Raw genomic sequence first — 27,568 nt, forward strand, 5'->3', positions numbered from 1 at the left:
TCACTTGTCTCCAGAACTTCTGCATCATCTAAAGAGAAACTCTGCACTCATTGAGCAAAAACTCTCCCTCTTTACATCTTTTCCCCGTAACTACTATCTACTTCCTATCTTTGTGAATTTGCTTATTTTAGCTATTTTATGTAAGTAGAACCACACACTATTTGTTCTTTTGTGTCTGGCTTCTGTCACTTAGCATATGTTTTCAAGGTCTCATCTGACACATAGCATGTATCAGAGGATGTGGCATTTGATGCAAAAGTTGATACGGCAGTTCTAAGGAGGCAGAACATCGCAGAGATGAGCAAGGAAAGACCCCTCCAAAGTGGTAGTGTCTAAAGTCTTGAGCACAGATAATTAGAATAGCAGTAGAGGTCCTACAAGCTGACAAGTGCTTGACTGGCTCAGGCATTCGCCTGCCCCAGAACTTACTTGGCTAGAGCTTTTTGAATTTGTTGTCTGCAGAACAACCAAAGGTGCTACCCATCTTCTTTTCCATCTGAGGAACTGGCTGTACTTGGCCAAGTGCTCAGATGGGCAAGGGGCCCCAGCCTTGGTTGACCTAGTACAGATCCTCACCATGAGTTTGGCAATGCAAGAATCTTCAGTCACCCCAACACAGTGGGAAACAGTGCCCTATCCTTCGGCCTGGGCCACTTTGCACTTCTGAAGAGATTCCATCATGGGGTCTCTCTGATTCACCTTGAGTAGGAGGCAGTTGCCTGAGTCCTTGTCTGTAGTCTTGGTAGTTCCTTTCCGGCTGGGCACAGGGAGATGATTCCCTGTCACATGGATATAACCTGCACTAGCAGACAGCTGCTGCCAAGTTTCTTAGTTATCCTGGTCCAAAGCATCTTCAGTAGACACCATTGAGTAGCCCTTGATGAAGGACTCGTACCTGCCTACCAACTGGTCAGAAGTGACGTAACTGCTAAGGACATCTGGAGGCTAAAACTTCAAGGTCATATTTCCCAAACTGTAAGAACTAGAGGCTATTGTCCATGCCATTCACTACTTATAATATAGTCAGCCTTTCTAATCACATTCCATAGCAGCTCCAGGGTTCTGTATTCTCTAGGATATGAGTCAGCAAACTTTTCCAAGAAGGCCAAATGTAAATATTTTAGGCTTTATGGGCCAAGAGGAAAAACAGACGGTACTATGCAGATACTTAAGTAACAAGAGAGAAAACAAGTTTCCACCATTATTTATTGACAAAATTTAAGCTATAATAATAATTGAGACCATGTTTTTGTCATAAAAAACTTCATTAGGACTGCTAATGAGAATAATGTAATTTTGCAGGGAGGGCATACGATTTTGCTTATTAGGATTCAAAGTTAGTATCCAGCCATCATGATGGAAAGGTAGCCTTGTTCTTCTACAAAGCTTGCTTTGTTCCTTGCTTCTCTGAGACACTGTTATCTTCCCTCTTGTGAACACACCAGAATGTGATACCTGAATCTCTCTTTAGGAACTTACCCTCTACCTTTAAAGCATTGGGGAACTTTTCATACAAGGAAGCAGGTTAAGAGAGTAAGCTCTGAGCTAACGCTCCCTGGGTCTGTAATTATAGCTGAACAAATCATTATCTGTATGATCTTTGAGTATTACTTAACCTATCTAGAAGCTTCCATCTGTTTTCTCATCTATAGAGTAATAAATAGTATCTACTTCATGGGTTCGTTGTAAAGATGACATGAGTTAATGAATGCAAAGAGTTCAAACAGTGTTCGATGTATTGTAAATCATTTGATACTAATGTTATTCTTCTTTTGAATTTTTCTGACTGGAGGACAAGCCATGTAATAACAAGGAGCTAGCTGGATTTCACCTGTGAGCCAATGTTTGCTGATTCCTGCTCTAGGACGTGAAAAGCAAAACACCCCTTGTCCTCACTAGGAGGAATCTTTGCCATATTTCTGCCTGATGACATCCTTCTGGTAAAGCACGACTTTCCTGAGGTTACGGTTCCAGCAGGGAGAATCATGAACTCCTGCACTGCCAGCTCATTACCAGTGTGAAAACTACCATGGATCTTGCTGAAAGCTGGCATTGGCTACTTTTGGATTGCCAGCCAGGACCCATCGTGACAGTACAGGTGGCTCCTTGCAGCAGCTTCAACATTACAGATAGCAAGCAGCACTTCTAGTAAGGTCTTTGCACCCAATTTAGATGTGTTCCCAGTTAGATTTAAACTCAGGCCTTCTTCCAGTTTGTTACTCTCCCCCAATTTCACACACACAGCTCTTGCTCCCCAAGACGGGCAGAATAGCTTTAGTGAAGTGCACAACAGACTCTGAGATACTTTTCCTATATAGCAAGTCTTAGCCTTGTACTGAAGCTCTTGAACCTCACAGATACTGAGATACCGCTGGGCACAGAAGCTCTGGAGACCTATGTTGGTATCAATCTTGATAGTGTTGTTTCCATGACAGTTGCCATGTCTGGTATTGGGCTTCTTAGGGTGTTGCAGGGGCCAGTTGGGAGAATTTTGGGTGTCTCTCTTTTTATGATGACCCTTGAGCTCTCCTTATTGACTGCTCAGTTATTTTCTTGCCATCCCTTCTGCCTTCAATTTAAATATTAGCTTGATTGGATTTATCCTTTTGCTTTGATTCCAGCAAACTTTTGCTTGTTAATCAGCTTTTATTGGTGTACAAAAGGTACCAGCTCACTCTCGGCTCTCTCCTTTGCTCAACTTCAGAAAACATCCCTAAGAACTTTGGGCTTTGATTATGTTCCAGTCAATTTCCCTAGTCTTTATATAAAAGTACTTAGAGGCATCTGCACATCAAAATGTAAGTAAACAAGTCACTCGGATGCCAAGCATTTCTCACTGCAATTGTTCCTGATCCTTCCTCTTTCTCATAATGAAACTGTGGGTCACCTATAACCAGCGGGGGACAATATAACTTATCATCCAAACCAGAACACTTTTGGCGTGAACAGAAATGCCAACTAGAGAGGATTCATAAACAGGTTCTACCAACTGAAGCAGGACTCGTCCTCTGATCTGCACCTATCTTATAAAGGAGACAGACTTTAAAATACAGACTTCTGGCTGTGTGCAGTGGCTCACACCTGTAATCCCAGCACTTTGGGAGGCTGAGGTGGGCGGATCACAAGGTCAGGAGATCGAGACCATCCTGGCCAACATGGTGAAACCCCGTCTCTAACAAAAATATAAAAAGTTAGCTGGGCGTGGTAGTGCATGCCTGTAATCCTACCTACTCCGGAGGCTGAGGCAGGAGAATCACTTGAACTCAGGAGACAGAGGTTGCAGTGAGCTGAGATTGTGCCACTGCACTCCAGCCTGGCGACAGAGCAAGACTTCACCTCAAAAAACAAAAACAAAAACAAAAAACAAAACAAAACCAAAACCAAAACCAAAACCAAAAACCAAAACCCGAAAACAAAACAAAACCAAAAACAGACCTGTAAGATAATGCTGCATTCTGAAATCCTTAACGCTCAAAACCCCAGAAACCAAAGCAATTAAAACCCAGGACAATATATATATGCATGCTGTTGGTTGAACTGGACCTAGTAAAAAGCTGTGGGCAGAGAGGACTACTTCTCTATGGTGCTCATGGCTATAGAGCCTTTGCTGAGTTCCCCCATGCCGATTTTGGAGCTCCCTGCTATACAATGAGCCCGGGCCTGTCACCATGCCTCGACGTCCGGGACATACCTGCAGAAGGGTGCCTCCTATATTCAGCCACTATTATCTCTATGCATTTGGCTTCAACACCCTTTCCCCAGATCATGGCCAGGCACAGGACACCGGTCCTGCTCATCTCTGCGTTGCTGTGGGAGGGCGTATTTCCTGCACATCCAGTGTGTTCTAGAGAGGACCACTGAATGAAGAGATGAGCCCAAATCACTGAAGATGACCCTCTTCTGTAGAAAAGAGGATTCAGAGATGCCCATCTTCCCCTCAGCGACTTCTCTCTCGCCAGCTCTTTGCAAACTTTCGCAGGTTCGTCTATACTAGCTGTCTCTGTTTCCTCACTCCACCCCTGCTTCTTCCGAGCCTGGCTGGTTTGTGTTCCTGTCACTGTACCAAGAGAGCTCTGATATGGCCACATTGTAATGACATTCTTCAGCCCCCAGATGGCTCGAACCGCATCGGTGTTGGATGAGGGTGGCCACTCCCTCCTTCCTGGAGAGGTGGACTGGGGCTCCCTGGGTCTGGTTCCCAGCTTCTGCCCAGCTCACACGTGGCCCTGGAGAGACCTTGTCTCTGGGAGTGGGGAGGCAAATGTCCCCTTGGATGCCCCCTGGAGGAAACATGAGGTGGCTGAGAGACATGACAAAGGATCCCAAGTGAAGGGATGGGTTAGAGTCCCCAGGGCATCTTTAAGAGCCTTCTGACCCAGAAAATCCATTATTTTACATCATCCCCTTGCAACATTTAAGACTTCATTTAAAATGGCATAAAATTCCTCCTTGATCCTACTGTTCCCCTGGCAGAGGTGCCACATTAAAAATTGTGATTTTTCTCTATATTTACACCCAACAAGATTTTGTTCAGCATTTCTTTCTACAGTTTTTCTTACTAAATGAAAGTTTTGTAAAATTTCCAAATACACAACACCATTTGAATATATACATATATATTTTCAAAACAGCTTCTCTCCCCTTCAACCTAAGTTCAGTCTGTAAGAGTGATGCCTCCACCATCCCAAGTGACCATTCTTGTTCCAGACAGGACAAAAATTCTCTTGCCTGTCTCTTCCTTAGACAGGGATGTAGATTCCAAGACATCAATTAAAAATAGTAAGAACTTCATTCCCTTGAGCCCCTCCATGTGCAAGGCACTCTACCAAAGGCTATTTTTTTTTTTTTTTTTTTTTTTTTGAGGCAGGGTCTCACTCCAGTCGCCCAGACTAGAATGTAGCGGCGTGATCACGGCTCACTGCAGCCTCGACTTCCTGGGCTCAGCTGATTCTCTCACCTCAGTCTCCCAAGTAGCTGAGACTATAGGTATGTGCCACCATGTCCCACATTTTTTTTGTTGTTATTTTTAGTAGAGATTGGGTTTTGCCATGTTGCCCAGGTTGGTGTTGAACTCCTGGGCTCAAGTGATCTGCCGGGCTCAGCCTCCCAAAGTGCTGGGATTATAGGTATGAGCCACCACGCCTGGCCCATAGAAACTTTCTTATTTCTGACTTGATTTTAGAAATAGGACACCAGGCTCAAAAAGGTTAAGTGATTTGCCCAGGGTCACCCAGCAAGCAAGGCAGCAAAGCTTTGATCGTGATCTGCATGAAGCCCAAACTCCTATGCCTGCAGAAAGTGGCCCCCTGCATCCTGCCCTTCACCTCCTGCCCAGGAGGATTTAACATATGTCGAGGAGGCCCCAGAGAATTAAGAGGAAGCAAGGGTTACTCAGCAAATAGTTGTGAGATGGCAAGTGGGAAAATATTCAAGCTAGACTCTCCACTCACATTACACTACAAGGATAAGATGTGACCCAGCCATTCAAAGCGATACATAGGAGCAGTTTTATATGAAAATTCATGCAATCCTCCACTGCTCAGTTATTCAGCGTCCATTATTGACAGTCACTGGGCCTTGCACTGCAGATATATTGTTAACCTCAGATGTTATTTTTGCTTTTTTATTGTAGGAGAAATATACTACACAGAACCTTAACCAAGAGGTTGGCAGCACTGCAAACTCCTCATTTCATTCATGTCGCATGGTATGGATAAATCCATGCTCTTTAAAGAGAAGCAGAATGCCCATCCAGGATGCCATGCTTTGCTCTTGAGCCTGCCACGAGGGGACTTGAAAGACCTCTGCCTTCAACCTGGCTTTCTTCCCTCTCTTTTGTTCCCTTCCTGATGTACCTGCATTCAGACACAGCATCCCTGTGAATGTCAGCTGCAGCCTCTTCGTGAGAGAATTTCTGGGGGGCACTCATTTGGGGAGGGCTTTGAAGTCACTTTTCTTCTGGGTATTTGATGTGTCCCCCTCCCCACCTGCCCGGTTCTAAGGCAATGGCCACTCCCTCTGATCCAGCGGCCATGGTGGTTACCACTCAGGAAGCCTTGGTATCAGATGGAAGGAGGATGGATGGGACCACCAGGAGGGGACTGGAGTTCTGGTTCCTGATGGGTTCTAGTTTTGTAGCCCTAGACCTCTCTCAGTCTTGATGTCCTCCTCTCTTAGTTGGAATCCTGCTATAGGATTAAAATAAGAAGGACTAGACAGACGTGGATGTTAGTTGCAGTATTGTTGAAGGTGATGGCTACTGCCCTTTGGAAAGGAACAAACCAGTTGCTGCCTGTGGAGTTTGACAAGTCCCCTTGGAAGAGCTGTCCTTGGGGAAGTTGATTTTGAACAATGCAGTCCATTAGGGAGAAATAAGAAGCAATGGAGGAGAGAAAGTGGAGTGTGCTAGCGTGGTAGAATCGCACTGCCTGCTGTTGCCCCTGTAGCTTTCATGGATGGAGTGCTGGGGGCCCGTTCAGAGGCGGGCCCGCTGGGGAGTGGACATGTGCATTTTCTTTTCCTCAGCAAAAGAGGCACATCTGAAGATCACGTGGCCAGGAGGTGGGTGAGACCTGCCCACAATCCACGGGGCTGTGCAGGACTGAACCCCGGCGGGTCCCTGGCATGGAGACCCTTGCAGCATGTCCCTATCTCTCCTGGAGCAGGTCCAATGGGACATTCTCTCTGCTCTGCCAGTGACCTAAGCACGACCCCAAAGTACCCTTAGGCCATAGACTCCTGCCTCCTTCATCCTCTGGCAACACTTTCTCCAGGTTTTCTTTGAACTTCTCTTTCCCAGCCTCTCAGGATGCTGGGGTTGGTGTGAGCGTGCCCTTTGCATGCGCCGCTTTTCCAAACCCTGCTTCCATTGTCCCTCTGTGTCTGATCTACCTCTGGACATCTCACTCCTGGTTCCAGTCACAGCACATCCTGGCTGCCTCCACACACCTCCCACCCACCTCCACCCCTTCCACCTGCCTCTCCCAGTGTCCTCTCAGGGAATGGCAGCTGCCCCTAGTTCATTCAGAATCAGGGTGATGTCCACACTCCCCACTCTCCCTCACCACACCCCCATCTTCAAGAGTCCCCCAGCCTCCAGATTTGAGCTCTCCCACCTGAGGAGGGTGAGTGCCAGTGCCCTCGTCCCTCTGCCCTGAATCTCTCCTGTGCCTCCATCTAATCTGCTCATGTGCAGAGACTGCTTATCTACCAGCCCCTCCTACACAGACACAGCTTTCCGAAATGCAGTGTGCCATGTGCCTCTCTCTCCTTTAAACTCTTCAGGGTATCTTACCGACCCCTACAGCTTTCAGAATCAGATTCAGATTCCTTAGCATGGCACAGAGACCCTTTCTGAACTGCCCCTTCAGCCTCATCTTCTTTTCCACACATCCACCTCCTACCCCCACAAGGCAAGGGGCAGCTTCTGGAATGTGTGACTCAGTTCACAAGGCTGTGTCTTTAAATATCGTGCCCTCTCTCTGGAATCCCTTGTTCTATTTTTCATTTGCTGATCTCAGAGTTTATAAACTGCCAGCCCTGGGTCATATCTGGCCTAAATATATATTCAGGCGCTTGCATGTTCAACCTTTTTAAAATCAGAGGCTACTGTTTAAAACTCAAGAGACTAGTCATTATAAAATATCCTCATTTCTGGCTCCTTTTAAACAGTCAAAAGATCTGATAACACTGAACCATAGTCATTGCTGGAGTTGGGAAGTATCGGTGTCCTCTTCTTAGGGGGGCAGGGGAGGGGTGCATATGCTACATTTTTCTACAGTCCACACTACTCCCTATTGTCTCACTCTGAGCGTCATCACTTATGTCTGTGACTTGCCTGGACCCTAAAGGCATTTGAATTTAAGATCCCTAGACTCATCTTCCTATCAGTTACAAAATTCAGCTCATGTCACTTTCTCCACAAACTTCTGACTCAGAAGCCCTTCCTGTACCAGATTCATTAGGACTGCAGGCCCTAAGGAAGTGGCAGAGGTGCTAGTTTCTTGCCCTTTCTCAGTCTCAGCTGACCAGATGCTTATTGATAAAATCAAGCAGAAGCAGGAGGAGGAACACCTAGGGGCATAGTCCTTTTCCCTCTGTGATGTTCAGAAACAAATGCTTAGGAGAAGGAAATTCAGGAGCTCCATGCTTCCTAAGATGCTTGATGAGGCTGCTTCTTGAGCTTGCTGATGACCAACAGATAAAATAGGAAGAGGAAGCCAGCCCTGGCCTCTGGAAGGGTAACAGTCCCAGGTGTCTTCTGGCATCAGCCGTGACCTCTGTCCCCACCTTTCCCAGCCCAAGAACTTTTAGGAGCCCACGGCTCTGGGGAGGAAAAGGGGTGGAGGAGAGGTTCTGCCCCTTGGGTCTTCCCTGTGAGCCACTTCCTGATTGGCTTGGGGAAAGCCCAAAGATGGGTTCAGGGTGGAAGAAATTAACTCCAGCCATGTTGATTTAGGGCATGGGAAATGGCTGCATCCAACTAATGCCACAATAGCTTGTGGTGGGTGATGGGTCATAGAGAGGATGGTGGCCCCAGGGATGTGACCAGCTTGATGCTAGAATCAGGTGTCTGGATGCAAACATGAGAAGAACCTTGTTCGGATGGATGGATGTTGAGAACAGTAATTATTACCAGAGTTAATGCTGGCTGGGCCCTTGCCACATGGCAGTCCCTGATGTGGATTTACTCCTTTCATCCGTGACCCAACCCTATGAATTGGGCATTTTTCTTCCTCCAATTTACTTAGAGATGTTAAGCATCATATGCCAAGATTGACAGTGAGGAGGGAGCTCTAGGTGGAATTTGAATACAGCTCTGTCTGACAGACTGTCTCCAAATTGGGAAGTAGGTACAAAGTTGAGGTTGGGGTGGGGGCTTGTTAGAACCTGAGCTGAGTCAAAACTGGAATGTAGTGTCACAGGAACAAACTGACAAGGAAGCCAGAGGACAGGGCCAGGCAGCCAATGTACCTGGGTCACTACACCTGACTCCAGACAGAAGCCAGAGCTTCACCCAGCCAGATCCGAGAGGCAGAGGTACGAAGCCAGGTCAGGGCAAGGGGAGTGTGTGCAGGCACCTGGGGTTGTCCCCTGTGATTTTATTCCTATGCCTTCCTTCTTGGCAGTTCTGGCCCTGTGCTTTTAATATTTCCAGCAGATTCCATCAGGACATTCAGGCTGTGCAGAAGGCAGGGAGGCTGGCTTCTGTTCTGAACACCCACAGAAGAGAGGTACAAAGAAGAATCAATGGGTCCTTCCCTCCTTTGCTTTTCCTGTTGCCCAGAGTTCCAGCACAGACTCCCACTTTGGGCTGGGCCTGGAGGGGGCATGAAAGTCACAGCCTATTAGCCCCCAGGGTCTGGGCTGGTGGCTGTAGATGGTGCCCTGAGGGCAATGGCTGAAGGTGTCACTGAGGGCGTCACATTCGGGGTGCCTCAGAGCCTCACCCTCTCCCCACACTCCTGCCATCAATTTCTTATAGAAAACTTCAGGAAAGAAGGCTGGAGTGAAAGGGCATTGTCTGCTGTTCTCTAGGGATTAGAAGAATCCAAAGGCAGAGAGAATTCTTCCCTCCTGACTTCTCAACATGACCACACGGGCCTGACAAGTGGACAGGAGATTTATCCCTTTTGTCCTGGGCAGATCACATGCATGTGTGAAGCAGCACCCTGGCACACAAAGGGCTTCCCAGGGGCACATCTGGAACAGGGCAGTACTTCAGTAAGTGTGCGGTGAGGATGCACAGAAACTACCCACCCCCTGGCCAGGAGGAGGAGGGAAACGGGATATGGCCTCCCTGTTTTCTTGACAAACATGCCTCTTTGATACAATACTATAAAAATAAAATGAGGTGGCAAATGAGAACACAGGCTTCAGTGTGGTCCCTAGCTCTACCTTAACCCGCAGAACATCCAAGACTGAGTTTCCTCACTCCTTCAAAAGGGTGAACTGTGAAGAGTAAAAGAGGTAATGAAAACATATTAACAGCTGGCAGATGCTGTTTTCATTTTAATGTAATTATTGTTCTGATTAAAAGTTTTTTGAGAGGAGGATAGGTTATGGCTGAGTTCTACCTTCCCTTCTTTTTGTATCAATTAACATGCCTTTCTTTATTGAGCATTACGGAGCACCTACTCTGCCACAGGCAGTGAGCGGGGCTCTGGGGTCACAGTGGGAATGGAGACAGATAGTCTCCAGTTTGAAGGTGCTTAAAACAGAAATTTGGGGACATGAAACAAACACACACTCACTGCCTCCCCTGCCCCCCACCCACCCCACACCAGACAGCAAAGGAACAGGGCTATAAACACCTACCCATTACTGGGCAATGCTAAGAAGAAAACAGAGGCAAGGGCTGGGTGTGGTGGCTCACACCTTTAATGCCAGCACTTTGGGAGGCCAAGGTGGGCGAATCACGTGAGGTCAAGAGTTCGAGACTAGCCTGACTAATACGGTGAAACCCCGTTCCTACTAAAAATACAAAAAATTAGCTGAGTGTGGTGGCATACGCCTGTAATCCCAGCTGCTTGGGAGGCTGAGGCATGAGACTTGCTTGAACCTGGGAGGCAGTGGTTGCAGTGAGCCAAGATCACACCACTGCACTCCAGCCTGGGAGAGAGAGCAAGACCCTGTCTCCAAACAAACAAACAAACAGACAGACAAACCGAAAACACAGAGGCAAGTGGTGGTGGATACCAGACCGCATGGATACTCAAGAGTGGACAGGAAGGGCTGTTTCAAGAGATGGCATTTGTTAGAACTCTGAAGGAAGACAGGGAGCCAGCCTTGCGAAGTGCTGTGGGAAGAATATCAGGCAGAGAGGTCTGCATGGGCCACAACTTGAAAGGCAAGAAGAGCCTAATGAGTTAGAGGATCTTCCCTTTAAAATTTACCATGTTTCCACGCCCCGCTCACCCCGGCAGATGGTCTCTGAACCTTCATCCCTCCTCTTCCCCTCCCCACTTCTGCCATTTGGTCTCATTTTCACCTGACTGTGACCGTATCATTGAACCTCTCCCCCTTTCCTTCCCTCCTCTCATTTCTTTATTTTTACAGATGAACTATTTTATTTGTAAAACATTCTTCTCCTGCCTGCCTCCACCCCTCGCCTGCTTCTACTTCCTTTTCACACCTCTGGCAAGGCCAGTCTGCCCTCACTGGCCCCTTTAGCAGGGACCTCTCTTTGGAATCTCGCTTCACCCCACAATTCCAAGAAAGGAGGTCTCTCAAATGCCACTGGGGATATGCTGACAACCTGGCCTGAGGTCCTCCTCTGTAAGGACCCTCCTGCCGGGAGCACCCGCCTGTCTTGCCTTGCTTCTTCCTCTCGGTTGTCTCATACTTCTCTCACTGCCCTTCTGCATGGCCTTTGCTACCTTGGTTTTCTGTTTCCAATTCTCTAAATCAGAGCAAAGACCCAAGCTTAATCCTGGGGTCTTTTCTACTTTAGAGATTTTATCTACACTAAGAGCTTCAATTGCCATCTCCCCCCGATAGCTTAAGATCTCCACCTCCAGCCTAACTTCTTCTATTATTCTCTTATGAATTGGTCCCCAGCTGCCCACCATCGAGGTGACTGTGGAGAAGTCACTTCCTATTTCAGGGCCTCAGTGGCTGTACCTATAAAATGAAAGAGGGGTGGTTCTGTTGCTCTCTCATCCCCTAGTTGCTCCTGCAAGTGGTGGCTTCATAATTTTTAAATGTCTTCATTTCCACATAGATAAACTCGGCCTCTTAAAATCATCATGTTTAAAACCAAACTCACTACAGGACCATAACACACAGCTTCCCCTCTGATGTCCTGCGCCCACAGTGGGCTCAGTTGTTCACACAGGCGTTACTGACTGTCCCGAGAGTGTTGGAGAGCTGTCATGTCTTCTTCATGATCATGGCTTCCTAAGTCCCTCTTCCTTTTCAACACCCCGACCCAGCCCTCAATGCTACTCCCCTGGGTGATCTTCCCAGCACCTGCCCCCTCCAAGCAACTGACGCATCATCTGCACGTACCTTTGGTCAAAGCACTTCAAGAGCCCCAACTGTCCACAGTGGCTCCTCTTAGCTTTTGTGGGTCCCTTTGGGAATCCTTTGAAATGTCTGAACCATCTACTCAGAAAAATGCCTACAATTTCAGGGGGTTCATGGATCTCCTGCACCCCATCACAGATTCTTCAGAGGTCTCTGGACCCCATGTTGAACCAAAGAAACCCTCAAAGAATCAAGTCTGAGTTCTTCGGCCCTTGACAGCCTGGCTCCAAGCCCTCCGTCCTCCCCCACTTTCCTCCACCTCTAGGCACTGCCAGAGTCTGTGGCAGCCACATCACAAACGTGAGAACAGCTCCTCCTTGTATGTGGGAAACTTCCTTGGTTCTGGCCATTCTCTCCATCTAGGTCACCAATGTCATTCTTTTCCCAGCTCAAGTCCTTGGGCCCTTCCTTCAAGCCCCCAGATCCTGCCTTCTCACATTCCCAGTCCTTGGTGGGGAACCCCTGCTTTGGAGCTCCTATGGTATGAATCATCAGTACTATGAGCACGCTATTGTTATTTTTGTTTTTATTACCTGTCAGAGCTCACCATGGGAGGTCAGGGATGGCATTTAGGCTGATATACTACACTCATAAGATGTTTGTTGGTGATAATGAATTTTCCTGATAGGTAAGTGAAAAAGACTTCCAAAATCACCACATTTAACTATGCTTGAAAAGAGCTTTTCTACATCCTTTCACATGCACTCATGTGCTTTTCTAAAACTTGGTGTACAGGACGTCATTTGACGGGAACACCAATCCTGCTGTGATGCAATTGTCCTCTAAGTGGAACTGAGGGGTGCAGCAATGATGATGCTATTACTCCCCGTCCTGCAAGTTTATCAGGACATTCCAAATGCAGTGCCTGGCAAACAGCAGATACCCAGTATATTAGCTTGTCTTCCTCTTGCCATATAGCAGCTTTCTTTTCTTTTTAATGTAGAGCAGGTGGTAGGTGAAAATAGACCAACACCTATTTATTGCCCTGCTCTAAAATTTCAGGGCAAGGAATTTAGAGGCATAGCAGCAAGTGGATTTGCTATTTCCAGTGAGGCTGAACTCCACTCCACAGGAAAACTCCTTGAGACAGCTGTCCAGTTTTGTTGCTCTAGAGCAAGTGAAGACCTGTGGGTTCATCGAGTCCACTTTTTATAAATGGGAAAACTGAGGCCCAAAGAGGTTAGGGCCTGCCCTTAGGGCAATGGCCTGGTGGTGGCAAATCCACAACCAAAGCTCAGACACCCAAACTCTCACCTCCAGACACATTCCTCATCATCGTACAACAACTCGCTCCCCCACCAGATCACAACTCCATGAGCACCTTCCCTATGCTGTACTCATCTTTTCAGTTGTCAGCGCCCAGCACAGGGCTTGGAAACACCTGTAAAATGGATTGGATGCATTTTGCTCACACATAGTTTGCAATGACTGCACAAAGCTCATGGTAACCGTCACAGAAACCAAGTTCCAGGAACCCGTCCTGATGCCTTTCTCCAGGGGCACTGTGAGTGCCTTATAAGGCTGCTGTTTTTGCACCTAATCGGGAGAAGATTGGCTTTTCCAGCAGGGTGGCTCACGGCACACAGTCTGCGCTGGTGACGCTGCAATGCTGCATTTGAGAAATAGTTACTGAGCATTTGCCAGGTGTCATGCACTGACTATATAGAGATGAACAGGAAAGAAATGGGCCTTTCCCTCATGAAGAATCATCGAGTGGAAAATGGAAAAAAGCAGAACAAAAGTAAATAGACCACCTAGTCCAGACAGAACAACCCTCTCCAGCAGCTAATCTCTGCCTATTTCCAAGACAGAAAATAAAAACAACACTACACAATGGGACTCTGATGAAGACTAAAAATCCCAAAGTCAATACATTTTACTTTATTTTATCTCAATTGATCTCAACTCCCAAACGCATGAGCTTCAAAAGGTAAGAAGATTAGGTATGATTAAGCCAGCCAGACCAGCAGCATTGATTTGAAAACCCTCCTCCCTAAAACAAGACTGAGGAGGTTGCAGGCCCTTATTAATCTCCTTGTTATCAGCTTGATCTCAGCCTGCCTGGAGCCAGCTCACCTGATTCCCAATTCTGGACACATCCCTCCAATCCTCTGGCTTCTATGCACGAGACCTCAGAGCCCATATAGAACTGTGGATTAACCTGTTAGGAATACTTCCTTAAACTGTGGGCTGGTCTTTCTTCATGAAATGAGGGGCAAAAATGAAATGCCTGTAATCCCAACACTTTGGGAGGCCAAGGCGGGCAGATCACGAGGTCAAGAATTCAAGACCAGCCTGACCAACATGGTGAAACCCCATGTCTACCAAAAATAAAAAAATTAGCTGGGCATGGTGGCACACACCTGTAATCCCAGCTACTCAGGAGGCTGAGGCAGGAGAATCGCTTGAATCCAGGAGGCAGAGGTTGCAGTAAGCTGAGATCGCGCCCCTGCACTCCAGCCTGGGTGACAGAGCGAGACTCCATCTCAATAAATAAATAAATAAATAAATAAATAAATAAATAAATAAATAAAATGGAACTCAGTGAATTTCAAATCAGACAATTGCACAGGGAGCTAATATAGACCCTACCACATTTTTTTTCTCCTTTGGCCACAGAGAGAAATATGTAAGTGATCCCAGAATATCAGTAACTGGGGCCTATCTCATCCTCCCTCAAGGAACTTACTCCCTCTCCTTCATCCCTTCCCTCCTTCCTTCCCTTCTTTCTCCAAAAGAGCACCTACTCTCTACCAGGCACTGTAGCAGGAACTGGAAGTACAATGGGGCACACATCTGAAACAGTCCTAGCCTTCAAGGAGCTACAAGCTAACAAGCAGGAAAGAAACCATATAACAAACATGGTGTGGGGAGATGTGCCAGAGAGAGGCAGAGAGCTTCAGAGGACAGTGAGAGGAGGGTCTAATCTAGTGGTGTTGCAGGGGTGATAGGTCTTCTTGGGCCTAAGGCATCCTCTCCTCTTGGGGGGACCACCGTCTCTTGGAGGAGGGTTGGTGTACACTGTTTCAATCATTCATAAGGCTGTTTTATTCAAGGATTCTTTTGTTGTGTGTTGGGCCGTTTCCAGACACAGTTATAAATGGCTTCCATTAAGTAGGTACTTTCTGAAGGATTAACTCACTCACTCTGGGGAGAAGTTCTGCAAGGAGTTGCTGTGAGTTTGCTGCCATCCGGGGCAGATAATGACTATAGGGAAGAAGAAAGGCTGGGACGTCATTGCATAAACTTCAAATATTTTCTGGGTCTACCTTCATGCGTTTTGCTAACTAGACATTATTGACTTAATACTTTCCTTTAAATTGACTCACTTAAAAACTTAAATGAATTCATCACAAAAGGAATCTTTATACTACTACCATAAATAGAATACCAATATCCCTTGCCCTAAATGGAAGGTAATAGCAAAAATAAATACAGTTAAATTCTTGGCTTCCAGCCTGCTTGGAGGCTTTCTTTATCTGGAAGAGCAGATTGGTTTTAAAAGGCTCCCCTAGACTTGCCTTCCATCACCCCTAGAGGCCTCCCCCTCCATTCCCCTGCTTTTTATAACTGAGAGTGGAGTTTGGAATTGGACTGCAGGTTGGGCAGGCCACCAGATCCACTCAGGAACCCCCAGAACTCTAGGGAACTGTGACTACGTACGCCAACTGTGAAGTGGGGCCCTGTGCTGTGTGAATGATCACATCCCAGCCAAGCTCATTAGAGGGCTTAATGACACAGCTGATGAGCGCTTTGCTGTCCAGCTTCTCTAGAAATTTCCTTCAAGTGCTCCAGCGCCAGGTCAAGCTTGTTTCTGGACACACTGTATCCTCCCTGGACTCATGTAATAAATCACTTCAACCCTTGGTTAAGATTTCTGCTCTCCTCATCTTACGCCTTGAGCCTCATTTGGGAGGATAAAGGAAGAGAAGTAGGCTAATAGCTAAAAGCTAAACCCCTGGCATCTAGGAACAGAGCCAGCTAGATCGCCAAACAGTTTAAGTGCTTTTCCTGTTTCCTAAGCAGTCACTCTGAGTCTCAGTTTACTTGTCCATAAAATGGGTTTTGAAGGGGTTTTATAATAAATGTGTGAAACAATGTATAAAAAGCTCATGGCATACACTCAGGAATCCAACGAGTGGCTGTAATAAGAATCATTATTCATTTTTCTGATATCCATTTGGAGGTCACTCTAGGCTGACTCTGTGATGGGCAGTGGAGCCACACTGACAGGCTACCCCCAGTGTGATGGGCCAAGGTCACTGCTTAGGGCAGAGGCTCTGTAGAAGGCAGGGAAACCAATCATACCCCCAGCAGAGTGTGCATACATTTCACCTGGGAGCTTGTTACTGAGCAGATTCAGATTCTGCAGGTCTAGGGTCTGGAGTAGGGCCTGAGACACTACATTTCTACCAAATATCCAGATGACTTCCATGTTGCTGGTCTGAGGACCACACTGAGTGACAAGGCTCTAGCCCAGTGGTTCTCAAGGTGTGGTCCTGAAATGGGCCAGCAGTGTCAGCATCCCCTGGAACCTGTTAAAGATGCAAATTCTCAGGCCCTGCCCCAGGCCTGTGGAAACAGAAACTCCAGGAGGTGTCCAGCGTTCTGTTTTCAACAAGTCCTTGAGGTGACTGTGATGCTCTCTCAAGTCTGAGAATTGGCTTTGGCATCTCAAGCCTCCTGGAATCCACCTCATTTGCTCCTTCCTGCGGTATTATAGAGATTGTGCGGCTTGAGCCTAAAAGGGAAGAGCCAGCTGTGCCCTACCTCTTCCCAGCTCAGCAGGAGCCAAATCTTGGGATCCGTATCTTGGACTCTTTTCTTTTCAGGTTCACCCTTGAGCCAAAAATAGCTTAGAGGCCACCCCTAGGCAGGTGATAAAGAAAGAGACTTCGCAAAGCTGCATCTGGGAGGGAGGGGGCTCTGGACCGTCTTGGCCTCCCTCCCCCATCACTCTGAGCCCTCCTTGCAACTTAGGTTTTGGCGAAAGCTTATGGACCCCTCCACTAAACTTAGATGGGCAGGCCAGCCAACAAGAATTCAGAGTGGCCACACAAAAGTATGCTTGCCCTTTCCACAATCCTAAATCCCAAATGTTGGGGATGTGGGCCGCCTCCAGCTTGTGTATCCAAACATACAACAAAGTGATGATTTGTATTTTTCTAATTCTGTGTCTATAGCCACACCTCCCCCCTTTACTCCCTCCATTTCCTCTGTATCTGCTTTTCAGCACCGTATTATTTTTAAAATTAAATAATATCCACATTGATGCTGCTTTGTTTAAAATCACAACTGTGCTCTTAAAGTAAGTCAGCGTGTCCTGAGCATCTGCCAGGCACTATTCTGGCTGCTTGTGCATGTGTGTGTTTCAATTGTGGTAAAATACACATAACATACAATTTACCATCTTAACTATTTTTAAGTGTACGGTTCGGTGGCATTAAGACATTTATATTATTCTGCAGCTATCATTACCATCCATCTGCTAAACTCTTTTCATCTTTCAAAACTGAAACTTTATACCCATTAAACAAATTCCCCTTCCCCAGATCCTGGCAACTGCCATTCTACTTTCTGTCTTGATCAATTTGACCACTCTAGATGCCTCATATAAGTGGAACCACACAGTATTTGTCCTTTGACTGCCGGCTTATTCCACTTAGCATAATGTTCTCAAGGTTAGCCCATCTTATAGTTTGTGTCAGAATTTCCTTCCTTTTTAAGACTAAATAATATTCCATTGGATGTATATAGCTTTTTAAAAAAAATTTTAAGAACAGGATCTCGCTATATTGCCCAGGCAGGTCCAAACTCCTGGGTTCAAGATATCCTCCCGCCTCTGCCTCCCTAAGAGCTGGGATTACAGGTGTGAGCCACCATGCCCGGCATCTACCATATTTTGTTTATCCGTTTACTCACTGATGGACACCTGGGTTGCTTCCCCCTTTTAGCTATGGTGAATAAGGTTACTATGAACATGGGTGTACAAATACCTGTTTAAGTCCCTGTTTTCAATTTTTTTTTTTTTTTTTTTTTTTTTTTTTTTTTTGAGATGGAGTCTTGCTGTGTCACCCAAGCTGGAGTGCAGTGGTGTGATCTAGGCTCACTGCAACCTCTGCGTCCCGGGTTCAAGCGATTCTTCTGTCTCAGCCTCTGAGTAGCTGGACTACAGGCACGCAGCACGACACCTGGCTTTTTTTTTTTTTTTTTTTTTTTTTGTAATTTTAGTAAAGACAGGGTTTCACCACGTTGGCCAGGTTGGTCTCAAACTCCTGACTTCAGGTGATCCACCCACCTCGGCCTCCCAAAGTGTTGGGATTACAGGCGTGAGCACTACACCTGGCCCCTGCTTTCAATTCTTTTGAATATATACCCAGAAGTGGAATTGCTGGATCACATGGTAATTCTATGTTAAATATTTTAAGGAACCATCATGCTGTTTTCCATAGGAGCTGTATCATTTTACATTCCCACCATTTGTGTTTTATTTAATCCTCAGAACACTGGAAGTTGGGTGTTATTAACCCCATTATACAGATTAGGAAACTGAGACTCAGAAAGGTGAGGTCACTTGCCTGAAGTCACACAGGTAATGAGTGTTCCACTGAAGACTAGAGCCTTAATCTTCCAAGAGTAGCTCTCAGTTTCTCCAAAGGTATGGCCCAATGTCCTGAATCATATGCCATGAATCCAGCTCTGGCAAGAACTTGTCAGTCCTTACAGATAAAAGTAAAGCCCCCGGTTGGTGGCAGGGAGAGATGTATGATGAATACATAAGTGAGTCATTCTGGCATTCTGCTGGAGGTTAGAGCTATGGTGGGCAGTTTTGGCAGGTTGGGGAAGGGCCTGTGGAGCCCTAACTGGCTTTACCACCAAGACTGGGCCATCACAGGTCTTTCTTTGGGATGCTGTCTGTCAGCATGTTGCTGCCTTTGTGTCCAGCTGGCCTAAGAGGTTCCCTGCCCGGGCCAAGACAGAACATCACGGGGAGTTTCTCTCTTGTCCTTCTCTTTGCTTCTCCTGGGAACTAAATGTTTTGATTAGCGTATAATTTGGGCATCATCCTGAGTCCACCTAAAGTCAAATACCAAACTGTGGGAATCTCAAGAGATGCAGAGGGAGGGCCTTTACTGCTTACAGGAAAATAGCGAACTAAAGTCACCTGCCCTATCAATTTACTAATTCACTTTCTCCAGACATCATATGCCTCCCACCTTCATTATTTAAGCTACTCTGGCATTTACCAAGAAGGTGAGAATTAACCCTGGGTATCGCTGCTCCGTGTGCAGCCGGTTTTCAAAATTAGAACTGGGGAAGCTCAATAACAAGTGCTCACACCTCCCTGGGTAGAGTCCAGGTATGTCTGCCTCTTCCACAGCCTCCGCTGAAGTGTTGTGCCCAATGGTGATGGATGCCATTGTGTTTGCGAAGTTATCTGACAATGATGAGTCTATTCTACAGTCTCAAAAGTTTCCAGCATCTCTGTGCAAACTCTCTGCATGGTACAGAAAATGGAATAAAGTGTAGGAGGCCCAGGGCAGGAGGCATGAGGAATGGGGGCGAGTAGTCAAGTAACCGCAGTATAAAAAAGTGGCTAAGACCAGATGGACCATGGAGTCAGGCAAACCTGGGTGGAATCCCAGCTTCGTGTTTACTAGCTGTGTGACCTTAGCAAGTCCCACGACCTCTCTGAGTCTCCATTTCCTCATCTGCAAATGGGCTAACAGGGTGCTTGGGAAGGTTGAGTGAGGTGATCCATGTGAGCTCTCAGCAGAATGCGGTTACCATAGGAAAGGGGGCTCCCTGGGATGTGCTACCTCCTTGCATGAACCTGGCCCCTCCCCGAAGCGCTCCCTCCCTCACTCCTTCCCTCCCTCCCTTCCTTGTCAGGCTCCACTGACCTGGGGAAGCTGACAGCACCAACCCTTCTGTCTTCCCCTAGAAGAAAATCCAGGCCTTAATCGTTTCTGTTGTTTTTCTCTTCTCTCTCAGTGTTTCTCTCTCTCTCTGGTAATAAGATGGTCAAACAAATGCCGTGCTCCGGAGCCATTTTGATGAGACTCCATGGGGGGAAGCAGGTGTGAGAGGAGAAGAAAAGAGGGGAGGCAGAGGCAGAGCAGTGTGCCCCTGGCCCTTATTCCACATTAAGGTGTTTTGGAGCTGGCAACCCTAAATTCTATTGATCTTTTTGGCTGCCATGTCCCATTATGGCCTGGGCTCCAGTATGCTGTCCCCTAAGATTCCTTCAGCATCGCTACATCCCAGGGTTCTCTCTCGCACAGACCTTTGTGTTTCCAAGGCTTATTCCTTGAAAATACAAGCATGCATCTCTTCCCCACTGGATGCCATTTAAGACATCGTTTTTGGAGAATTCTCCTTGTTCCCTGGAGCCTGGGTTTGAATCCCAGCTCTGCACTTTACCAGCTGTGTTATTTGACTGTTCCGGGCCTCAGTTCACTAATCTGTAAAAGGGAGATAATAATAACATAGATAGACCTCCTTAGACTGTTGGGAGGATTATAGGTGTTTAGATAACTAAAGTGTTTAGAAAATCATTGGGACCCCAGCAGACACAGACAAAAAATGACTTTGTTATTATTCTCTGCTGGCATCATCTCCATGGGGAAGAAAATATGTGAGGAGTGAGGCTATTTCCTGAAGTGAGCTTTTCAGCGTACCTTGTGGATCCAGACCCTAGACTATCAGATTTCAAGGACCCATAGTATTTCCAAAACACTGGGGTTGGGGACTCATGAGGTTACCACCCTCTTCAGCCAAGGGAGAACGTCATAGCTACCATCACCCCCTTTCATAAAAGAAAGGACATCTTAGTATCCCAAAGGAAAAAGGAACATTATCTCAGAATATAGAAGAGTTCTTTCCAAGCAATGGCAGCTGGCAACTTGAAACTATTAATAATCATGGCTACATTGTGCTTTTTTTTTTTTTTTTTTTTTTTTTTTTTCTGTCTCCTTTCAGATCGCCACTCATCTGTGGCTCACCATGTGGGAACCACTGACCTGGGGGTCCTTTCATCCTTCGGCCATCAACTAAGAAGCTGGAGGAGGGAGAGGAGGAATTGTTGCCCTGAACCTTAAAAAAGGCCCAGGAAGCAGAGCTCAGTCCCTCCGCATTCCTCCGATAATAACAAAACGGCTCTGGGAAACCCTGTGACAGAGCTGAGAGCTTCATGCTTGCAAAGCAGTTTGGGAAGTCAAAGGCACACCCACACAGCAAGGCGGGACGCTGGATTTCCCAGGGGAGTGAATCGGGATCCCAAGTTCTCGAAAGTGTCAGGAGGAACCTTGACTGCCGACGTGTAATACAGACACATGTCATGTCGGGGCCACTGCTCTCCCCAGTTGGAGCCATTCCCTCATGGCCATTGTTGCGAAGTCAGTGACAGCCAAAGCTGAGAAAACACGGGGACACACAGGTCCCGTCAGGACACTGGGCAGCTTCCTAGCCGGGTGATGAACTGCAGGAGACTGGGGAGAATTTAAAACCAGCCCAGATGCCACCCAGGAGAGTGACTAATCTCAACGCTTAAGGACCAGCCTCAGCTCTGGAGAGATGGTGAGCAAGCCCAGGGGCAGTCAGCCAGTCGGCCACAGGGGACAGTGTCTCACCCCGCAGCGCCTCTCCGGAAGATGAGCCTGTCCCCACGCCCTGGCAGGAGACAGCCACCTGACTCGCCCAGCTGGTGGCTTTCATGTTCCTGTCCCTCCCCCGGCCGTTTTCACTGCGTCCTCCCATCTGTCTCTAACTCATTTCTGCTTGAGACAGCTGAGAGAGATGAGGCTCCTGACCTCATCTAGGATCCACACAGCTCCCCCAAGTCTTGACCCATCAGCAGGATTTGCTGGTTTGACCAGTGTTTTCAAATAAAAACACCACTAGAAGGTGCTTCATAAGGAAAATCTTTGAGATGACACATCCCGACCTGACCTCACATTTCTTACTCTGTCAACGTCTCTAACGCTCAGCTTCCAGCATCCTACCTGGGGACCAGCCCTTGCAAGGAAACAGCTGGCCCTGCATTCCTGGTCTGCTCTCAACGCCACTACGGAAGCCCTGAAGGGGATTAAAGTAGACAGGACCGGCTGTCCTTCCAGGCAGGAGGGGACAGCCTCAGCAGCACCATGGGCAGTGGAGGGCTGGAAAGGGCTCTCTGGAGAACCAACAGCCGGCAGAGGCTTGGCATCTGGGCTCTAGATCTTTGGTTTTTATCTAAACTGGCAGGGGGCAAACACCACTGGGTGTTTTTACAAATTAGAAAGGGGCTTTTATTTCCGTTGGCCTGAAACATTCCACAATGGTGAATAATGTCATAGCCAGACTGTGCTCTTCACCGGGCTGCACCTTCCATGCTAGATACATAGGAAAAGCAGGGGGCTTCCAGATCAAGTGGAGGGTGTTTAATTGTTGTTAGAATAGTATGTACTTTTGGGAGCAGAGAGGTTGAATGCTTATTTTTGCCATATCGTTGGTCAGTTTGTTCATTCAAAAAAATTTTATGGGCTTCATTTACTAAATCATATACGTATCACCAGGGGCTGGGGATAAAGGATAAAGAAAACATAATTGTGAAATGTATCTCCATGGGGTGCTGCATGATGGGGTCCAAAGGGTGCATACAGGAGGGGCAACCAATGTAGATGTCTCGGCGGGACGGGATCTAGGAGATACCAGACCTTAGCCTCGAAGGAGAAGACAGAGCAGTGAGAGAAAGGAAGGGCCTGGGAGGAGCGAGGCAACAGCAGGAAGGATGGTATGCATGCAAGGATGGCATTCCACAGAGCAGGAGCGGGATGTACAAAGGCACAGAGGTATGAAATCCTAGGATACTTTGGGGAACCTGTAAGCAATACAAAATGGCTGGAGCCCAGGCCGGCTACAGAAAGAGGCAAAAGTCAGAAGATGCATTGCTTTGTATGCCCTGAGAAAAGCAATGGGAGCCTTTCTAGAATCCCCTCTCTCGAAGAAGTATTTATAATTTGCAATCTACAACATTTCCAATTTGTAAAACCTAAAACATGTTTAAAACCTAGCAACCCTGCCTTACAGGAGGAAAGAGGCACTGAGTGGTGAATTGGTTTCTAAGATGGATATCTATTTACAATTTAAATGTGATGTTTGGAACAGTTGGCAACAAGGACTTGGAGCAAGTGAGTTAAAACCAGACCTTCTTTCTCTCCTATTTTATCTTCCAATCATGCTTATACTTCAGTGAAGTACACCAGGACTAGGGAGAAGATTGGGCTTTAAAAAAAATTGCATTGTCTTGAGCAAACATATGCACTTCTTATAGAGTGCCTGGACTGTGACTGCTCAAGGTCATTTTCTTTCCCGTCCACGTGCACTCATCCACTAAACGATGCACCTCACCTCACTCTCTGCTGTTGGCAGTAGTTGCTGCCTGCTCACAGATCTCATCATGGCTGATGATCAGAGCTAGCCTCTCCTTGTCTAGTGTTTTCCCGGACAGGGCCTGGTGTTTGGCTGGCGTGCACTAGGACCCCTGGTCGTGGTGTACTGGATGGCATCAGTTCTGACGGGTCAGATGTCCATTCTAACAGGTTGGTGCTGGAGAGGTACCAGTTGTTAAATATCTTTACTATCTCCCCTGCTCCAGACACCTAGATGCCCAAACATACAGCATATAGTATCGAGGCAGGCCCCTTCCATTAACATCAGAATCAGGTTTGCAATGGAATAGGAGCTTTCCCTCCTCCTGTCACTTTAGCCCCAGGCTCCACCTGAGAGTCTGGAATGCTCATACCCATGGCAGGTGACCTTGTGTAACAGGCTGGGGTTAATGCCATTCTTTCCTCCAGCATGGCACTGAACTTAGCTGGACTAGAGGGACATTTTGGGGAGATGTGCTCAGAGTCCTCCTCTGGTCCTCCTCATTTCACCTTCTCTCTTTCTAAATGTCTGATGGAGCAACTACTAAGGCCAGACCAGGCTCTCAGGAAAACTCTGGGCCTTTGGAAGAACCACCGGGGATGAGTTAGTCTTCAGATGTATTCCCTAACATTAGCTCAGGGTAAAAAAAATAACTTAGAGGACAGGGCAGTCTAGCATGATGGTCAAGAGCATGCATGGGTTTTGGCCTTCCATACAGCTGCTTTATCACAAGTTTATCAGCAGGGTATACCATCTCTCCAGGCCTCAGTTTCTTCATCAATAAATGGGGATAGAAATGGTACCTACCTTAGAGGGTTCTGGTGAGGATCCAGCAAACATGTTTCAAAGCAGTTAGCATAGCATCTGGCTCACAGAGCTCTACAAACAGTGCCACTGGTAGGTGACCACTGGATTACCATGAGGCTGGAATGTGTTAACACCTATAAAGCACTTGGAATAGCTCTTGGCTCTTAGGAAGCACTCAGTAAATGCTAACCATGATCATCATCTTCACCATTGTCATAATTGCTATTGTTATCATTACTAGTTACTCAACTTCTCTTTAACAAGATTTCTGTAATTCCTTTATGAGTAGAGGAACTAGTAGGAGGATTAGCGCATTGGGTTACAAAAGTGGAGACCTGTGCAAGCCTGCCCTGCCCTAAACCAGCCAGGCTGTGATCTCAGATTAGTGATGTTACTTCTCAGTGTCAAATTTACCCTAATTGATAAAAAGGAAATGTTTCTACAGGGAGACCCCTATGCTCTCTTTCTGTCCCAAGGCTCAGTGAGTTTCTTTCTTTCTTTCTTTCTTTTTCTTTTTTTGAGATGGAGTCTCGCTCTGTTGCCCAGGCTGGAGTGCAGTGGCGTGATCTCAGCTCACTGCAACCTCTTCCTCCCAGGTTTTAAGCCATTCTCCTGTCTCAGCCTCCCGAGTAGCTGGGATTACAGGCACCCGCCACCACATCTGGCTAATTTTTGTATTTTTAGTAGAGATGGAGTTTCACCATGTTGGCCAGTCTGGTCTTGAACTCCTGACCTCAGGTGATCCACCTGCCTCAGCCTCCCAAAGTGTTGGGATTACAGGCATGAGCCACCCCGTTCCTGGCCAGCTCTGAGTTGCAACTTTGCCCAAGGATGCCGTGTGTGCCCATCATTGTGCCAGACTCAGGACATTATTCATCCAACAGATGTTTATTGAATGCCTTGTGTCCCCGGTTCCATGGACACCATGATGAGCAAGACAGTGATGCCTCACAGTCCCCTAGTGGAAGTTACATCAAGATTAAAGCCCAAGAAACAAGCAGAAGATTTTAGCTTACAACTTGGTTGAATTGGATCTAAAACTTGGGAGCGTGCATGAGTTGATCAGGGGCTGTTTTACGAAAGCCCCACCCAATTTCTGACTTAGAATTTGAATTCACTCCTTGGCTACTAGGCAGGACTCTCTAGGTGCTTTGCAGAGAACTTATCTTTCCACATTTTGTTTTCTTATTCAGCTCCAGCTGAATGAGAGCAAGAGAGTCAGAAATTGAACTTTTGAAAATAATCACTAAGGAAAAGAGATGTGTGTCTCAGAAAACTCCCCTCAAAGAAAGTCCTGCCCCTCAATTCATGGCGCATAATTTTTCAGGCAGGATAGGACCTCTGAGACCACCACATTAAAAGCCTTATTTTATAAAAAAGAGAATCAAGAGTTTCAGAAAACTAAATCTCAGTTTTATTCCTCCAGATAATACACATGTGATTTACTTTCTTCTTTCACTTTTTAAAGTTCCTTAATCCTTGAAAAAGTTACCCCCAAAAGAGGTTCCTTCTATTTTTCCTTCCTTCGTAACAGATCACAGGGTCCCACTGTTCATTACTTCCCAGAAACAGCCATCCTTTTACAGAGCCATCGCTTTCTCCCAGGGGCCGACACCGGCAGATCATCTGTAATCCTCCCTAGCACAGGTCCAGAGCAAGTTGGGGATGGAGGGGCTCGGCTGGTGCAGCAGACTCGTGTTCCTGAGTATGATTCCAGGTCTCCAGGAAGGCATATGGTGAGGAAGGTGGAGCCCTCTTGATGCCCCTCACTGGCCACTGTGCCATGGCTCTTATTGGACGCTGAGCCCAGCTGCTCAAAGTTGGGGTAATTCCAAGAATGAATTTAGTGATAAAACCTCACTTGTGCCGGGAGGGGTGGCTCACGCCTGTAATCCCAGCACTTTGGGAGGCTGAGGTGGGCGGATCACCTGAGGTGATTGAGACCAGCCTGGTCAACATGGTGAAACCCCATCTCTAATAAAAATACAAAAATTAGCCTGGTGTGGTGGCACGTGCCTGTAATCCCAGCTACTCGGGAGGCTGAAATAGGAGAATTGCTTGAACCCAGGAGGGAGAGGTTGCAGTGAGCCGAGATCTTGCCACTGCACTCCAGCCTGGGCAACAGAGTGAGACTCTATCTCAAAAACACACACACACACACAAAACCCTCACTTGTAAGCAGGCAGAAGGTGCTGTTGGGATTCCCATGCTCTGCCCATGTGTTTCCTTCTCCAGCCATGGTGAATCCCAAAATATGCCTCCATTCCTCTGGATTAAACATGTGTGGGGCTGACCGTGAATGGGGCTAGAGTGCCTGTCCCAGTGGAAAGGCATGTGTAGTGTTGTTCTAAGGCAGCTACCTCAGCCTGGGAGAGGGGGTGTCTCAGGCCTGGTCAGGACTGGTCAAGCCAGTGGTCAGCCTGGGACGAGAGGGAAGGAAGATGCCACAGGAGGTGACGCATCAGACTTGTTTGACAGTTTTTTCCTAGGATTGGCCCAACAGAGACAGGATAAAAAGAGGTAGAGAGCCCTCAAGTGAAACAAGTCCCAGGGGTGTGTACATATATGGGAACAACATGATGTGGGGAGTGCAGGCTTCACCATGCATTTGGCAAGAAAGTGCAACATTATGTGCAAAGTGATCTCCTGATTGCGTTTTAAAAATTAAAAGTTGCCAGCATGTGGAAGGTATTTGCTAAGAATTCAGTGAAGGGTTGACCTAGGGGTGCCTGGATGATCACGGCACTTACGTTTTTATAGCAGAACAATGGGCAGCGCCGGGCCTTCCCTCTCACATGGGCAAAGATCAGCAAGTGATCTGGGCCAGGCAGTGCCCACATCCGGAATAAGAAGCCGAAGAGCCCAGAGGAAGGCCCTTCTCACTGCATCTTCCATTACCCCAAGACGTGACTTGCCCGATTTCCTTTCCGATCCACGTTTCTGAGGCGAACAGCTATGAAAAGTAGCATGTTTATCTTTGCGTGGGAGATGGTGGCACGTTGTGTATTAACTGCACAGCATTTGTGAAAGTTTTCAGAGCTCTTGGGGAGACCGAGAATGAGAGGAGACAGAGAGGCAGGGAGAGGGGTTCCTGAAGCCCAGTGGAGTTCACAGAAGGAATTCCGGGGAGATGGGCAGGGGGGGGAGAAGGGTAGGGGCGGGGAGAAAATGAGAGCGGGAAGCGGCACTTGTCCCAAGTTTTGGTCCTTGGGGCCTCGGCATCCTGCTTGGACCTAAGACTGGCATCTCTCATTTGAGGGACTGATAGTGTGGCGGACCCTCAACTAGCACAGATAACAAATGAAGTAACAAATGGGACAAA

At 47.1% G+C, this 27,568-nt stretch overlaps 1 protein-coding gene and 1 non-coding gene across 3 annotated transcripts in view; both read right to left on the bottom strand.

Moving 5' to 3' along the window:
* Positions 1–27,568, bottom strand: part of ST8SIA2 (ST8 alpha-N-acetyl-neuraminide alpha-2,8-sialyltransferase 2) — a 75,228-nt gene that overhangs the window by 45,797 nt on the left and 1,863 nt on the right. The gene's annotated exons all lie outside the window — the stretch shown is intronic.
* On the bottom strand, positions 5,625–5,755 carry LOC115898076. The gene has a single exon (XR_004057829.1). It is a non-coding gene; the product is annotated as a small nucleolar RNA U109 (small nucleolar RNA).

Source organism: Rhinopithecus roxellana, chromosome 5, assembly GCF_007565055.1.
Source record: "Rhinopithecus roxellana isolate Shanxi Qingling chromosome 5, ASM756505v1, whole genome shotgun sequence".
Classification (NCBI taxonomy): domain Eukaryota; kingdom Metazoa; phylum Chordata; class Mammalia; order Primates; family Cercopithecidae; genus Rhinopithecus; species Rhinopithecus roxellana.